Genomic DNA, 14,056 nt, shown 5'->3' on the forward strand with positions numbered 1-14,056 from the left:
TCGATGAAAATCAAACGAGTGGAAATGAGTAGTGGGAGGACCGTTGGTAATAAGAAGCACTGGAAGGACACAGCGACAACAACGACAATAACAGCCATGTACCAACCTGCTCAGTCTCCTTGATAGACGAATTGGACGCTAGTACAGTCAGGCAGGATGACAAGGCTGCATAAACTTTAATTGTTGGTGGACTAACAGGTAAGGTACATGGACAGGGGCCTTTGTAGAAAACAAAATAGGATGAGGGTGTTTTGCTAGAGCTGGGTGGGGACAGATGACAGGATGGACAACATCTTGTCTGGTATCGAACAACTCATTATCTGCCAGTGCAGAGGCAATGTAGATATTGGCCGGTAGATGAAAAGAACTTCTGATAAGTTCACAGCCATAGATCGGATAGATTCAGGAGGGATCCTTTAATATATAATGTCCTAGAAGGAGAGTTGGTGCATGGTGAATGGCCGTCGGTTATGCAGTTGGTGTTAACGACTGCCTTGGACAGATATTGCAGTCAATATCAGTCCTGCAGTATCTATTGACAACTGGGACAACTATGGCAGAAGGACTTTATGCTAGGACAGCACCTGTCTAGGATGGATAGCAACTTCACAATAGGAGGCAGTTCAAGATATCAGAAGTCTTAAACCAAGCAGAACATAGGAGAACACGGGGTGGAGGAGACTGAGGAGCGGCAAAATACAGAAAGATTATAGGAAGAAAGGAATGATATCAAAACTAATTAGATAGGAGCGAAAACTAAACGCTGTAAGGAAGGACTCCAGAACACGACTAATTCTAAATGTATAACATGAACAGTAGAAGTAATATGAGAAACAAATGGATGATGGTTAAGGCTCCTGGTATACCGAAGAAATCAGATATAGAATTGCATTCACTGAAACATGGATCAACCTAGACAATAATGAATTACCAGTTGAATACCAACAGGTTACAAACTGTTCCACATCATAGGCAGACCAGGAAGAGGAGAAACAACTATGTTAGGAGCACCCATGAAATAAAATATGAAATAAAAAACTGGGAGAGGAATACAGAAACACCTGATAGAATTAAGCGACGGTCGGGAAAAAATTAATCACAGGTAATATATAGACCTAATCTTGATAGCGCCAATGAGCGACTTATCTGATGAGAAATGCGCAGGGTCATGCAAGGAAGGCCAAAGTCTGTTAGTAGGCGACTTCAACTCCACAAATAGATTGGATCGTCCTTATGGCACTCAGGAATAGAGGATTTTCAGAATGATCTTATGATCGTTTCAATATATAACCGAACCCACACGGTAACAATATGATTGGATTTAGCGTTCGGATGAACAGAGAAACCGCATTAGCAATGTTGAAACGAACTGTAAACAGCGATCAAAGAAATCGCGATTGTATAGATTTCAGGCAAGACGGAAGTACTAAAGTACTAGATTTCAGAAGGCAAACTTTGACAGTTTAAAGAGGCAGCTGAGAGAGGAGGTCGCTACGGCCGAACCTGACAGATGACACGACTCTCCGATAATTCAGATTCGAGATTGCCGAGGTTTCCACGAGCACCTGAGTGAGTGTTACTTAATGCACAAAGGCAGAACATTAAATATACAAAATCAGATCAGACAACAATGACCTAAATGACAACAATTATTTAAAGAACATCATTGGCCACAAGGCTATAGGTAGAAGGATAATCGGCGAAATCTACATCCTCCGACTATAGGGTATTACGAAAGAGTTAAAAACCGAGGATAAGGAAAGCAAAGAGGAATACCGAGGATAAAGTATGAGGCGAAGACAAAACCCAAAGGATTCTACCAAATGTATCAACTAAAAACACGAGAAAAGATTGACCAATACGGTCAGAGACTCGGCGAGCCATATCGATAACGACGGAGAAATGAGCAATAATTTGATTGAAGATTAAATAGTTTTCTACCACCGAATCTAAACATGATACCGAGGCAATTGACTTATTCAGAGATAGCAGAAGAAAACAATTAAGGAGATAGTGTGCAGGACTAGTAACGATGTTAGTAAGCAAATAGACAAACTAAAGCCTATTGTCACCTGGTCCTGATGAGATATTTACAGAGTATTAAAGGAACAAGGAAGAGCTTAGCATGCTCTAGCAGTTGTTTAATACGTTCCAAAAACAGTAGACCAGAATCCTGGAGGATAGCGAAACGTATACTGATTTTCAAGAAGGATAGATCACTATCCTCTAACTAATGCCCAATCAACAGTCTAACATCAATAGTAGGCAAATTACTGGAAGACTCCGGTTTCAAATTTATTCGAAATCACTGGAGAAGCACCGATTGATCAATGATTCCCAGCATGGCTTCAAGCGACGTTCGTTTAACTAATCTATTAATATTCTTTCATCAGTTTAAATCAGTGACGAGGGCACAATTATGATGTATATCTCGATTTTGCAAAGCCTTCGAGCAGAGTTCTCAATGAAAGACTAATAGAAAAAGGTAGAAGTCGGCATCAAAGGTGACATCCTTAAATGATTAGGCGTGGTTACAGACACAGGAAACAGCGAGTGAGCATTAACGGCACTAAGTCCCATTGAGCAACGTCATGGAGTTCCCCGGCACCAGCATTTCGACCATTATTGTTTATTATATACACAAACGATACAGATATCGGCATAGACAGCAACATAAGTAAATTTGTTGATGACACCAAAATAGACGTTATCAACTGACGACACCTGGGCAAAATCATACAGATCAAACAACCGAACGGTCTGGAAAAATGGCAGATGAAATTCACTGTCGACAAATGAAGCACTACATAGAGATAAATAGGAAACCAGATAACCAGAGATGAACAGATGCCAGAGAAACCGACTGCTAGAGAGATTTAGGAGAATGATAAGTAGAAATTTGTCAAGTAAACAATGTTTGGCTCGTAACAAGGCTAATAGCACTTGTCTATAAAGGAGCAGCATATACAAGACCACGAGGTCATCCTAAAATCATCTTGCTCTGTGAGACCACACCCGATTACAGTTCAGTTCTGTCACTGTATTACAGATTGACACAGAACTGGAAAGAATTCAGATGAGATAATCGTGATAAGATTAATCCCGGCATTAGGAACCTGAGCATATAGAGACAGGTTAAAGCATCTTAATCATAATTCGAGAGACGTAGATGACCTGATAGAGGGAAGACAGGTCAAACAAAGGACATTACAAATTATCCAACCAGAGCGAACTCGTAATACCGGTTTTAATTGGACAAATTTAGACGAACAGGAACACTGGTTTGGAAATGAGTGGTGGATGAATGGAACAAGTTACCAACATCATCATTAACTCGAATACGCTGAATTGCTCAAATGGCTGATGGCTCATATGAGCAATAGGTTGGTGTAAACGGGATTGTATGCTGGCCAATAGGCCCGCTGCAGTTCTCCACATTCTAAGGTTCTATGTTCTGTTTCATGTTTAATTTTTTTTTTTGTCTTTATTTATCTGCTGGTCTGTCAGTGGTAAAATATTCGAGAGTGTGATGCTGCTTTCTAAAGTAATATCAACCAATTAATTCCATGTTATTTGTGTCGTCCATCATAATTCACTACAAAATATCTACATAAATTCACTGCATAATAAACTGCAGTTCGTATTATTTGAATGGAATCTGTGGTCATTTTGTCCCAGTTTGATCTGCAGTTATTCGTGTTCCTCAATTTGAAAAGTTTATAGGTTGTGTGTGTATTACTATTCAATATTGCTTCAGGTATACAAAGGTTTGCATTCAGTGTACTGTATCTCTACATGCCATATTCACACACACAAATTTAATACAACTACATGCTTACAAACAACAAACCACTAACATATATTCACAAACAAATTCACACACACACTTAATATACACACGCTCACAGAAACACACACACACACACACATATCATCAACCCAAACACAGCATATGGTTATACGTTAGTAGTTAATGCCACAGTAAAATTATTAGTATATATCGTGTCCACATTTATGTTAATAATTAATTTAACTCCTGAAGGAGAGAAATGAATTATTGTGCTATTTTTCCAATATTATTTGAATTTTTGTCTGCCTTTCAATACTTATCCATTTCTTCAATCTTTGGTGGTCTTGACACTTCTATTCCTTCAACTCATAAATCCACCTTTCTCAATATTTCTTTCATTCATAATTCATCCGATTATCTTACATATCGTTTCTAAACTATCTATTCCTGCTTTGTACCCATATTTTCGTAACCTTAAAATGGAGAATCATCTCACACTTGTCAACCTTGAGGTTGTGCATTTCCGGAATCACCTGAAGATTAACCCACACCTACCTCATATCAGCGTATATGACTTAAGATTAACCGTTCTTGACGTTAACTTAAACTTGAACGAATCAACCGAACCAGATCCAAACAGAATTAATTTAGCACTAGGCTCATCAAACCGAATCTAACCAAATCAACCACTGTAACATACCACAATCATCAACGGATTTCAAACCAATAACCAAAGAACAGACCAAAACCAAACTAAACCTAATTTACATAATGAATCATAAATTATTTAATAACCACCTCAACTTAATTTACCCAATTTAACTAACCTGTTTAATCTAATCTAATTTAATCTAACTTATCAACATACCACTTACTATACTGTAAATATCGTCGTTATGGTTGATATAGCTTATGCTATGGCGATGAGGTAGAGGCGGAGATGGTGTTTGTCTGAAAGCTGGCGCGAGCGAATGTCTCTACAACACGCACACATATTCCAAGAACATACAGTATGCAGTACTGCATTGACAAACACGCATACATCAAGGCATATCATATAATCGAAAATTTACTTAAAAACACTACTACTAATACCTTTCACTACTACTATCACCTCACCACTGACCACATTATAAACATTGCTGTTATTTCTCTACTGTCTACATTTGCTAATTGAGGAGTCATCTTTAAAAAGTTGAAATAAACTGTTTTTTGTAATGATAACTATTTTTGACATAATTTAGGGGGACACAAGAAATAAACGATCTGTTAGAAAGAGAAATATAACTACCTAGAGTTCAAGGATAATATTCAGTCAACACCATCGAGTTGAAAACGTCACAACTGCAGACAGACACACACTGCAACATGCCTTGCTGTCTTCACTACTGGTTGTGCAACTTCACAATGAATATGACCAAATCTACGACAACATACTATCTAGTTTTTGATCAATATTACTTAATTTCTGACCACTTTCTTAACATATTTGTATAACAACAAATTGCAGAAATTTTGAGAAGATCAGAAAAAAGATATGTTGTAATACCACTAAAAATAAAAATAGAAGACTTGAATTTTTCCTGCTCGCATTGATAACTTAACATCCCAGCACTAAAAACATAAGGGCAACACACTCATTATTGATCAAATATATTATTCTGACAATCACTCTATTTGTTATTGCAATATGTTAATTATTATAAAAACACTTTCAAGAGGAGTAAAAAATATTTTGTTATACTTGCTCAAGAAGTTCTTTGAATTTGTGCTCAATTGAACTCCTCAGTTTTGTTAAAGACATACAACTTGTTTTTTCACGTAAGTCATTTAACGCCGATTATGTATGCACTTGTAATTACTTTAGTTTCATTATTTACCGACATTTACAGTCTTCATCACACTTTAGTACGGGTTTAGAGTGACATTTCAAAATATGGTACACCGTGAAGCCTACATCATATGGTATATCACATTACGACATGAGTTCTTTTCCAATCGCACATGGCAATCTTTCCAAACGTTGAATATTTAGCAATTCGACTTCTTAGATAATTATCTCCTTTCATGGCGGACAATTTTTTGAAAAGCGAACGAAAATCTACGTATTAAACTAAAATGAGCCAATTGTTTAACATGAAAATTTATACATTAAAAGTTCATGGGTTAAAAATCCAGGTATTATCATCTGAAAAAGTTTATGTTAGCACTAAAATATTTTCACGACCCTTACTTTATCTGAAATAAATTTTACATCCAGGTCAAAAAGAAAAAATACATGCACGGTATATATACGTAATATCTTTAATCTGGAAATAAAGTTTCATGTGTTGGTGATTAAAATATGTAGTTGTATTGCACTGAAAAATACATAATTTTTATCTTCATTTAAAAATAAACATCACATGTTTGGTGAATCGACAATATCAATAGGCCTATTTGTGAGACATAGTACAGTATCATGTTCCCATGGTCATTTGTTACTATATTTGTCAGTTCATGTTTAACAACCATCAATTCAGATTGGAAAATAATTTATCGGTTTCAACGTCAGTACAACAACTTAGGATGTCATGTCCGCTGAGCGAAAATGCTGCTTGTATTTATCCCACCTGGAAAATAGCTACACTTACATCATAATTAAAATACAAGAACTCACTTCATCTGAAAACAAACACTCAGCATTCCAAACAATATTCTATGTTATTTATACTTTAACAACCTAGACACTATAACCCAACCTAACTCAACTCTTAAACCTAACATTGCTACAAGCCTTGATTTATCTCAGCACTGACGTTACCACCGCGAGGTTTCAGTACTAAATAACAGTGTTAGTAAAATGCACGCGGTAAAACGAATAAAATATGCTCCCGGATACAAGGCTCAGTATTTAAAGTTCATTCCCCACTATGAGCTGAATTATGCTATTGATATCATTCATTTATTTTATAACTGAATGCGCATTCCAAAATGCACCCTATCTTAATATCCTATCTCGAAATTGAGAAAAAGGGTATTATCTTTTTACACTGACGTCTCAACCCGCAAAGACATTATTATATAGATACAAGAATTTATCGAACTAATTAAATATTTTGTAAAAAAGAGATCGTCGCCATGATAAAAAACTGCATTCATACAATTCATCAATCATTCTGGCTCCGCAATTATTATGTGTGTGTTTATAAGGAGTTCCACTTTGGGGGTGGAGGCAGACCACTGACACCAACCCCCAAAGATACCACCTAATTGACACTTTAGGTAAGGGCGAACATCTATCTTGAAAATACAAACAACAGATAATGTACTTTGTATATTATGATTTATTACAATCGAGGATGTTACAGAAGGTTTTAATGCAGAAATCAAAATCGGACACTAAACCAGAGGTATGGCCTGTCACCACTTCCGGCTTCGAAAAGCTCAAAAATTTTACGAAGATAATAACTAGTTTACAGGAGACTAAGACATTTTACACCAGTCAACACTTATAAGAAATATATAGCCACCGTATGTATTGGGACACTACTTCCATCCTCCATAACATCATCCTTTGTTACCTGAATATCACCGCCCAACACAACGTATTGTTGTATTTATCACTGATTGGCCTGAATTATTAAGTCCCCAACCATCTTGTTATATTTTTCCTTGTTTTAATGGTAATATTGGCGCCCGTTGCTACCCACCCATGTTGAATGATAAACTCTTAACTGCACCTGTCATTATGGCTAAAACAAGGTGTCTCAGAAAATATGTATGCACTTGTTATACAATTGCACTTTTGATAATGTTATCGTTGTAATACAAGAAGTATACAAGGATCTCTTGCGAATATATAAGGCAGTGTATACAATTTCTGATGACAGTGTAGGCCTTACAAAATTACAGAATTTCATCATTATGACGCAACGAAAGGTAATCACGTTAATAATTTTTACTCTTAAGTTTCTATCTTGTTTGCTTTATTCTCTATAACTTTGGTTAATTTGTTTTGTAATTCGTTTGTTACGGAATATTTGAGTTTTTTCTCAATTGATAAGATTAAAGAAGATTTAATAATAAATAATATAAAGTCAATAATAATAATAATATTAATAATAATATTAATAATAATAAAGATATCAATACCTAAGAAACTGAGGAGGGAGGAAGGAGGGAGTATGGGGGGAGAGAGGGGGGAAGGAGGGTGCTTGAGGGATGAGGGGAAGGATGAAGGGTGTCTGAAGAAAGGTATGAGAAGGAAGATGTAGGGTTGAGGAAGGAGGTGGAAGGAGGGGTATGGATGGAAGGGTAAGCAGAGAGGAGGTAGGGAGGTATGAAGGAAGGTGTGTGGAAGGAGAGGAGATAGGAAGGAGTCAGGGGAGGGAGGAGGCAGTGGTGAGGTTGGGAGGAGGAGGGGAGTGGTGATGCTGGGAAGGAATACAGGAAAGAGGAGAGGGAGGAAGGGAGAGGGGGGGGAGACAATGAGGCGAGATTAATAGTGCTGGATCGGGGTTTCCATGTTCTTACCTTAAAGAAGGTCACTGCAGGAGGAGGTGGGAAGGTGGTGAGTGAGTCCTGGGACCACTGGGAACCTCACTCATAACTCCTCACAGTTACGCACCAGTGAAACTATCTATATTTCTCAAATCAATTATGGATATTGAATTAATGTACCTAAACGCCATGTTACGCCGTCTTGAGTTTGTGTGAGTTTACGCCGGAGGATTTGAATGATTCTCAACTTCACACTTCCACTACTGCAGTCAACTTCACTTGATATTTGTCGTAAACTTATGGATGGTTATTCATATATTTTGTGTGTCTTTGTCTTCGTAAACATCAGTAATGCCAACAAAACACCTGATCCATATCTTCACATATCAAATTCTGCCATTATTTGATATTAAACATTATTTATTTATTGGAATGTCATTATAGTTTGAGTGTTATCATGGCAGGATACAAAGGTCGGAGGTGTTTAGGATGGAAGGAAAGTTCCAGCTGGCACGTTAAATTTACGAAATATTCACTAAGGGAAGTGATGATGCTGCAACAACAATACACCCATTCACTGCTGTCGTTCATTGAGAAGTATTTTAAACCTTTTAAGATACGTATGCTATTCTTCTAATTCTAGATCGAATGTTAGGGGGATTTTTGTTTATCCACAGATCACAGATGAGGTTGCCACTGTTTATGCTCTGTGGTTTACGTGGGTATGGTCTTGCCAAGATGAGAAACGAATCATCATGGCCTTGTTCATACACCTGTTTCTTTTCCTATTCAGCCTCTCTGTTTCTTCACAACAGGACACACAATAGGGTTGCGGCAGGTACTGCAGCAGTGCTGCATTTATTTATTTATTTATTTTCTTGGGGGGCGGGGGGCTTGGCCGTCATTCCAGATCAATATGGAAGCCAGCCCATCTACAAAATTACAATTTATATATCATTGATGCTCGACTATGACCACATTATATTAGAAACACATTGCCACACACACACACACACACACACACACACACACACACACACACGAATTTGTGTAGTATCATTGGGTCGAACTTCCATTGGCAAGACTACAGACATCTGCCAGGCGCAGATATGGTACTTGCACCTGGACACTGTCTACTCCTGCAACTTTTCATAATGTTTTTTATCACTACTAAGGCGGAGGAACAGTTTTGATGCAGTATACACCGAGTGTCAGGTATTATTGGGATCAATCACAAACAGGGTACTGCATGTCTGTTGTCAGAGTTTTGCTGCCGAATTTAGTCCTGTACAGCAAGTAGCCTATCATGCATATATATAATCTCTGATCAATATTTGTCCAACACAATTATTATCTAATTTAAAGGTTTCATTGGTGGAGCTTTTATTTTAATAACAAATTATTAAAATTACGATCGGGTATAGCGACTGAACGGGGATTATTGATCTCCCCTCAGTATGTGCACATTAAATATCAGTACTGTATACATATTTTTTGGTCTATAGCACGTGTATAGTATTCCAAGTAGGCATTACATACGGCACATTACTGTATTCAAGACTAACCAACGTATGGAACTGTAAGTGGTTTGAATGAGTAGGTTGTACATGCACGTTACATTACGTTATGCGTTATAGTAGACTAGTACAGCACTCCACAATTTGCTGCCAGAGGGCGTGTCTTTACCGAGTGAAGTATGAGCGACCTTTACCTTATAGCCCATTCAACTTCTTTCGCCACAGGCTGGCGAGACAAGATATTCCTAATAATTTCATCCTTGCCTCGAACAACTATGACAGATACAATAAATGATTTATAGCGTCCTCCCTCGTTGAATAATCGCTCAAAGGTAACCGAATTGCTCTCCACGAGGCAGACATCATGGGCAGCAAGTGTTTCCGGTTCAGATTTGATAAACAGCTTTGATATAAAAATGATTAAGAAGGAGCAATAAAATCAATAGGAGCTTGAATATAAATGATGGGAAGACTTAACTGCAAATGAAATGGTTAGGTGGGCACTTAGATTAGAAGTAAAATGAACAACGCGGGAACAATAGTTCAATGATATATCCAGTCAGGGGGAAAATTTGTTATGCGAGTCGTTGAAACTCGAGGTAAACCACGGTTTTATGAATCAGAGAATTACTAACCATTAAACACAGTTAAGGCACAATGTTAAGATACGAACCCATAAGATACGAATCTCAGAATCTTATTACACATTAGTTCCTAGTTTCATTGGGATACTGTGAGGTCAAATAATTTTATTACAGGTGAGCAGCAGGATGAGGGTGTAGAAGATAAAGGTGTACAACCTGCTATTGCGGGTTATGGACGATATTATCAACAGACGTCTTCGGTACAACTTCTTAGCGCTCGGTCAGCTGTGGGCCACCACAGGCCAGAAAGGATTATCGGTTAATACCGTACCGTATACGTTGATTTGTGTGTGTGTGTAGGCGCGATCTGGTCTCAACGATCAGCAATCAGCATACGTCCAACGATATCGAGGCTGAAAACCAGTAATGATAATAATTCATAGTGAGGAGTGAAGTGGATCACGTGAGGAGAGAAGGAGAACGAAAGGATGTTATTTATCCTCTGATACTAAGGTCGAACTGTCGATAGTATCCACCCCTGTCTCTATGTACAGTACTAAAGGATTAGAGATATACTGTAGGATATAATTTTCTACGTAGTTTTAAAATTAATATACAGCTTATAAAAAGAAAAATACGTGGTGTGTGTGACGCTGTTGATTTCATCCAGCCAGTAATAGGCGTTTTTTTTTTCTGGTATTATGGTACCCGAAACCGCCAAATAGTCATATTTTCATATTTTAAACGGTTGATCATCACAATGAACACCCGCAGATCAACACACAGAATAGTTGTCGCAGAAATTTAACCCAATCTAACTCAATCTACTTCCAATCTAATTTATTTTAGCAATTTAGCCAGGTAAATTTGCTATCTAATGGCAACGAAGTCTATGAAAACAAACAACTTATCAAATAAAGTTCTGTATTGCTACAATAAAAATAATTATCCACATATGGCAAAAATCGTCCGTTGCTAGCAACTTAATCATGATTATCCCCATTTAGCGTGACATACCTACAGGATGATTTTATTCGAGATTCTCAACAATCACGCCGTAAAAATTGCATCACTCTGAACCAACCAGTAACGTAGCCATCGTTACAGATTGACGTGAAATGAACCTGAAAGGTATCAAGCATCACGACCCGTCTGTAGACGAAGGGTTTTCAGTCACGCCATATGGCACTCATAACATACAACAACAAACTCTAAACACAGAGCATAATGGCGTGACTGAAAACCGCAAAAAGACTACCGAAGGATGAGTCATAGATAAATTACGTGATACCTGATAATTCTCCAACATACACGAACAATACAAAATATTAATCTCTGAATGTATTATATTCCCATTGAATAATCACAGTTACTTGATAGATTATTAGTAGTAATTACGTCACCAGAGCATCGACTGGGGTTTCATTACTGGGTTAAGATATAGTGTGGCCGAAATATATTACCATTCACCTGAAAATGTCAAATGTAGCAAAGCTTTGTTCCCTGCAGAAGAGAGTGCGCATTGAGCAGGATAAACGGCAAACTTAGATATTCTGAATTTTATTATTATTATTATTAATTTTATCGTCCCCAAGCCGTTCAGAAAACGACATACATTCGCATTTTTTATGTATCAGCAGTGTTTATGCGTGTTCAAGAGGCTGCTGCATATGTTCTCCTACCTTGATGACACCGTAGTATGACCGCAAAATTATCATATGATTCAACCATTTCTATGACATGCTGTTGTCTGTCATTAAGGTTGTCATTCGATTGTTACCGTTCGTCAGTGACATTTCACGAACTATTTACGTTTGAGAATGATCATTGAACACTGATTACGTGGGATGACCCAGAGGGCACCAATATTTGTTTTATTTACCCATAGTTATCTTGTGTATAGACGTTAGATTTCCAGAGAATAATGGTCGTATTGTTTTTAGGGTTAGCAATACACACACACACACACACAAGACATACCGTTACGACTGTGTCAGCATTTATTTTTTTGAGCATAATGATGCTTCCTAATAAATGTTGTTCCACATTATTCTGTAATGATGTACATATATTTACTATTATATAATCTAGTCACTTCCATCAGTTGTTATGTTTTAACAGCAAATCAGACCAAGTCCCCAGGTTGCTGATCTGATTTCTGTTTCATTTACATACACAATTGCAGGGCCCCAATTGTTTCTTCTTACTATTGATACAACACAACATACATATATCGTTTCTCATTTTGATTTTTTTTCATTTTGTATTTATAGTTCTTATTAAAATTATTACATTATAGCTACCAATATTATCATCACTATTCCTATTATTTTATTTTTTTTATCAAATTTTATTTATTATGACTATTATTATTATTATTATGACTATTATTATGACTATTATTATTATTATTATGACTATTATTATGACTATTATCATTATTATTATTATGACTATTATTATGACTATTATTATTATTATGACTATTATTATGACTATTATTATTAATATGACTACGCCACATTACTATTAATATTATTATTATGACAATGATGATTAAGATTATTATTATTATTATTATTACATTCTACAGGCCCTGATGTGGGCCAGTGACTCAGTCTGGCTAAAAAAAAAATTATAGGACCACCAGCAGACAGTTTGTCCAAATTGTCATCTGGTTCATGTTTGAGTGATACAGTCACCGTAACTATACTTTATTTTGTTGTCTGCCGCCACCAATGGTATATCTATGAGTACCCATTTATGTCTGGTGTCCATCACTGCCAAGGTTAAGTATTATAATCTATGTTGTTTAATGTTAGTTAATTTTAGTGTTAGTTATTTATGTTTGTTTAAGTATACATCGCAATCCTGTTTGATACATCATTTGTCTTAAAGGTTTCTACTATGAATCATTTACAGCCACGAGGCTTTATTGTGTTATTATTTAATTTAATTTAATTTAATGTTTTATTTATTTACTTTTTATTCCCTTTTAATTTACTTCACTTTTCTTTTTTGCCTGGTTACGCCTTCGAACATTGGATATTAAAGTAAATTAAAGAGACGGCGTAACAGTTTTGGCGACCTTTGTACAGGATCTTACTAACGACCTTGACACTTGGGTGATATTCTTTGTATTATGATTTTTTTTATTAGCAGCCATCAGCGTATTACTAGCTAAGATGATGTATGCATTTGTATCGGTAGTCTTCCGTTGAGGAAGTTTAGAAAATTGGCGCACATGAATTAAGATTAATTTGCGAGTATTATGGTATGAAATTTGCAGAAGTTGAAATAACGCAGGTAGTCAATAGGAGGATAGTGTTGATGCGAAGCTAAGAGAAGACTACGGTGAAGTTTAGCCAGACTATCGTAGTTGAGCCACGGTCATGAATGATGAATTACGCCTTCATGAATCACAAATAAAATTGAAAGTAGTTGAATACGCAGCAGAAGTTGAAGCTTATAGCGAAAAGAGATAGACACGCCAGGCGAAGTTGAATAAAGCAAAGTAGCTGAGGCTAAAGGAAAGAGAAGCAGATTCAGAAACTTGTACCGCATAGCCTGGTCAGAGTAACCCTTTACCGATGCCCCACCCCAGATCTAGTTTTTTCCATTTTGATCCAGCACGCTGCTAGGCTATCGCCTCCACGTTTTCAGATAGCCAGTTGATGAGTTTA

Source organism: Homarus americanus, unplaced genomic scaffold (assembly GCF_018991925.1).
Source record: "Homarus americanus isolate GMGI-L3 unplaced genomic scaffold, GMGI_Hamer_2.0 scaffold33468, whole genome shotgun sequence".
Lineage (NCBI taxonomy): Eukaryota > Metazoa > Arthropoda > Malacostraca > Decapoda > Nephropidae > Homarus > Homarus americanus.